We start from the raw sequence: 5,125 nt of genomic DNA on the forward strand, positions 1-5,125 counted from the left end.
GGAGAAAGCAGGTGAGGGACAAAGAGAGAGAAAGAATCCCAAGCAGGCTCCAGAGCTGTCAGCACAGACTCTATGGAGGGCTCAAACTCACAAACCATGAGATCATGACCTGAGCCAAAACAAAGAGTCAGACACTTAACCAACTGAACCACCCAGGCACCCCTATCAAACATTTAAAGAAGAATTAATACCTACCCTATTCAAACTATTCCAAAAATAGAAGAAGAAGGAAAACTTCCAAATTGACTCTATGAGGCCAACATCACCCTGATACCAAAACCAGATAAAGACACCACACACACACACACACACACACACACACACACACACACACACACACACACACAAGAGAGAGAGAAAGAGAACTACATACAGGCTAATATCTCTGATGAACATAGATGCAAAAATCCTCAACAAAATACTAGCAAACAGAATCCAACAATACTCTAAAAAAATCATTCACCACATCAAGTGGGATTTATTCCCAGAAAGCAAGGGTGGTTCAATATTTGCAAATCAATCAACATGACATATCATATCAGTAAAAGAAAAGATAAAAACCATACGATCATTTCAATAAATGCAGAAAAAGGATTTAACAAAGTACAACAACCATTCATGATAAAAAAAAAAAAACCCTCCATAGTGTAGGTTTAGAGGAAACATGCCTCAACATAAAAAAAGCCATATATGAAAAACCCACAGCTAACATCATACTCAGTGAGAAAAAACTGAGAGCTTTCCTCCTAAGGTCAGGAACAAGACAAGGTCTCACGACTATTATTCAACATAGTACAGTAAGTTCTAGGGAAAGCAATTAGACAACAAAAAGAAATAAAAGGTATCCAAATTGGTAAGGAAGAAATAAAACTTTCACTGTTTGTAGATGACATGATATTATATATAGAAAACCCCACCTTTTGGGAAGAGCACTGGGTGTGGTATGGAAACCAATTTGTCAATAAATTTCATATAAAAAAAAAAAAGAAAACCCAAGGACTCCACCAAAAAACTAGAACTGATAGATGAATTCTCAGTAAATCACAGGATACAAAATCAATGTGCAGAAACCTGTTGCATTTCTATACACTAATAATGAAGCAGCAGAGAGAGATTAGGAAAACAATTCCATTTACAATTGCATCAAAAATAAGATACCTAAGAATAAATCCAACTAAAGAGGTAAAAGACCTTTACTCCAAAAACTATAAAACACTGATGAAAGAAGCTAAAGACAACACAAAGAAATGAAAAGACACTGCGTGTTCATGAACTGAAAGAACATTGTTAAAATGTCTTTACTACACACTTAATGCAATCTCTATCAAAATACCAACAGCATTTTTCACAAAACTAGAACCAAAACATCCTAAAATTTTTATGGAATCACAAAAGACTCCAAATAGCCAAAGCAATTTTGAAAAAGAAAAGCAAAGCTGGAGGGACATCTGGGTGGCTCAGTCAACTAGGCATCCAACTCTCGATCTTGGCTCAGGTCATGATCTCGTGGTTCACGGGTTCAAGCCACACATTGGGCTCTGCACTGACAGTGCAGGACCTGCTTGGGATTCTGTCTCTCCTTCTCTCTGCCCCTCCCTTGCTAGTTTTCTCTCTCTCTCTCTCTTTCAAAATAAAAATAAACTTTGAAAGAAAGAAACAGAGAAAGAAAAGAAAAGAAAAGAAAAGAAAAGAAAAGAAAAGAAAAGAAAAGAAAAGAAAAGAAAAGAAAAGAAAAGAAAAGCTGGAGATATCACAATTCCAGACTTCAAGTTATATTACAAAGCTGTAGTAATGAAAACAGTATGGTACTGGCACAAAAATAGACATACAGATCAATAGAACAAAAGAACAGAATAGAAAACCCAGAAATGAACCCACAATTATACGGTCAATTAATCTTTCATGAGGCAAGAAAGAATATCCAATGGGAAAAAGACAGTCTCTTCAATAAATGATGTTGGGAAAACTGGTCAGCTACATGCAAAAGAATGAAACTAGAACACTTTCTTACACCATACACAAAGATAAATTCAAAATGGATTAAAGACCTAAATGTGAGACCTGACACCATTAAAATCCTAGAAGAGAGCACAGGCAGTAATGTCTCTGACATGGGACGTAGCAACACTTCTAGATATGTCTCCCAAAGCAAGGAAAATTAAAGCTAAAATAAACTATTGGGACTACATGACCTTTCCATCCTCACCACAGCCTCAGGATCTCCATGGTACCTTCTTCCCTACCCCAATACAATCCAGCACCTGTCCCTTCCCCACCCTGATCCAATCTCCTTCAGCTGCTCTCCACATCAACCTCTCAACTGTGCCTCTGGATTCCCTGGTTCATGGGAAACAAATCTCTGCATTCTCAGCCTCTTCAATGCATTTCCCTCCACCCCTGCCTGAACCACAACATGGAACTCCTCTAATGCCCCTTCTTCCCTGTGTCTTCTCAAGCTAGGCTTTCCCATCCCCCAACATCCATGGATTCCCAGGCCTGGAGAGGGATGTGCATTCTCCCTGATCCCCAGAGGTAAAAGCCTCTTCCCTTTAAGACCCATAGCACATGGCTCCACCATCTTCCCACACTCCTACTGTGGCTCTTGCTTCCCCCCAACAAAGGGCATACACAGGGCCTGGACTCTGGGTTCCCTGATTTTCTGTCCTCATCAGGCTCTGCTTTAATCCTGGAGGACTCTACTGTTCACTCTCATATTAATCCTTCCCTAGGGGCATCTAGGTGGCTCAGTCAGTTAAGTGTCTGACTCTTGATCTTGGCTTAGGTCATGATCTTACGGTTCAGTTAGTGAAATTCAGCCCTGCATTGGGCTCTGCACTGACAGCACGAAGCCTGCTTGGGATTCCCTCTCTCTGTCCTCCCCATCTCCCCTCCCCTTCCCCTTCCCCCACTCACACACATGTGCACATGCATTCTCTCTCTCAAAATTAAACATGAAAAAAATCCCTCCCTGATCACCCCTTCCCATCCTACACTTATCTTAATGCATCTAAATTCTGATTTCTGTGCTCACTTCGGCAGCATGTATACTAAAATTGGAACAATACAGAGAAGATTAGCATGGCCCCTGTGCAAGAATGACATGTAAATTCATGAAGCCTTCCAAATTTTATGCAGCTCTCCAGCAAACTGCCACCCTTTGTGGATTAACTTAGAGGAAACAATGTGAGTCAAAGCACAACATGCAACACTGAATAATGAAATTGTGACATTTCATTAGAAAAACAAACAAACAAACAAATAAATAAATAAATAAATAAATAATTCTGATTTCACACTCATATGCCCTTACTCACTTCCATATTCCCAGATCCCAGCACAGGCCTAGGTCACCAGTAGACACTCTTATATTTCATGAATGAATGAATGAATGAATGACCACAGGGAGAAGCAAGGCAGAGAGGGATGGACACAGGTTTCTCCCACCATCTTGCTGCTCCAGCCAGAGTCCCTTCCATAGCTGGACTGTTAGCTGAATGTAGGGCCTATGCTACTTTCTCTTGTCATCAGCCACATAGGCAGCCTCACCAACTTCCACTACCCATCCAGCAGGAACTCCCAAATTCCACTCTGACCTGGGGTGAGATGGGAGGCTATGATCAGCCCAGGGCAGTAAAAGGCAGAATTATCTAGAGACTGGACCTTCCCCAGCCCATCCCCATGCCAGGCCCTGAGAAGCCTTGGCCCCACCCAGAACAGGGCAGAGAAGGCTTTAGTGCAAACAGGTGAGCTGCCCAGCAGACAAGATTCTCCTTCTTTCCTATTACTAGATTTGTCACACTCAGTGACTCCAGTTTCAGTCACAGAGTCTGCTCTGAAGAAATGACTCCACCAGTCTAAAACTGGGTACGTGATTACCAGTCTGAGGGCCAGCCTTGAACCAGGCATTCCTCCTTGCCCCATCCCTTGTGCCTGCAGGAAATCCTGGGGAAAGGACAAGGTACTTGGTGCTAAGGTGGCCTCTAAAGTTTAATAGGAAAAAGCAGATTATTTCCCCCCTCTTCTGAGGTTGATGTACAATTCTGCCCTCACCTTAATCCCTGGGAAGCAACATGGGGCACAGAAGAGGGCTTACAGTGACATCAGCAACATAGTCCAGTACAATATCCCTCACTGATATCTATGACTAACCAACAACTTGACATCCATCCACAGATGAAAATGCCTTTATGGGAGCTGTGGGGTCCAGCACCACATGCCAGGAGACCCAAGAGGAGTCTCAAACACCCATGTGTCAAGTAACAGACCTCAGTCCCACCTATAACCCTGAAATGGCCCATGAATCAGCTCTAGTCCCAGTCAGCCATGGTTCAAGAGACCTTGGAGAGCACTGTCTTAGACAATCACTCTTAGAGAAGAGAGCCTTTATAGAAGTCCAGGTTTCCAGAGAACTTCCAGCACATAGTTGCAGCAAAAAGTGTGTGTGTGTGTGCACATCAAAGAAGGTAAGAGGTATAATTTGACTTTGCCCACATCACCTGTCCCCCAAGCAGCATGGCTCAGGGTCAAGAAATCACCTTCTCAGCCCATGACTTCTCTAGCAGGGGGAAAGTGAGGGCATGCAAGTGAGCACCTGGCTTCCCAGGCTATGCAGAAATCTGGAAAACAGGCTTATTTCTCTGTTGCCCCATTCAGGGTACTGAGTTGTGTGCTGCATGACTGGGGCTGGGAGGAGCAAGTAGGACTCTTGGAGGGCATTAAAGGAACATGGATTCTATTAACTATATCATAAATTCTAATCAAAGGGCATAGAGTGGACTTACCACCACATTTACACTGACAGGAGCTCAATTTCCTCAGGAAATCCCATCAGGGAGGCATCACCCTGGCTGTGGTACAACTTGGAAACATGTCCACAATGACAGCAGCTGGGTTTCCTCAGGACCCTCTGTGGGAAGAGAAGGAAGTGGCTGGGAATCAATGTACCAGAGTTATAATCCAAAACAAAGATTTTCCTTCAGAAAACATCATCAATAGCCACTACTAAAATGACCCTGATCTATTGGGCAGCCATGGAACTTGAAATGTTGCCTACCCCAGTTCACTAACAATGAGCTCTGCATGTTTGTATATCTGAGAGCTGGTGTGTTTGAGGTTGGCTGGAGAG

The 5,125-nt window shown here is 42.7% G+C and overlaps 1 non-coding gene across 1 annotated transcript; it reads left to right on the plus strand.

The window, feature by feature from the left end:
* The first annotated feature begins 3,023 nt into the window (after nucleotides 1-3,023).
* LOC111556730 lies at nucleotides 3,024-3,130 on the plus strand. The gene has a single exon (XR_002736447.1). It is a non-coding gene; the product is annotated as a U6 spliceosomal RNA (small nuclear RNA).
* The last annotated feature ends 1,995 nt before the right edge of the window (nucleotides 3,131-5,125 follow it).

This window comes from Felis catus, chromosome A1 (assembly GCF_018350175.1).
Source record: "Felis catus isolate Fca126 chromosome A1, F.catus_Fca126_mat1.0, whole genome shotgun sequence".
In the NCBI taxonomy this organism is placed as follows: domain Eukaryota; kingdom Metazoa; phylum Chordata; class Mammalia; order Carnivora; family Felidae; genus Felis; species Felis catus.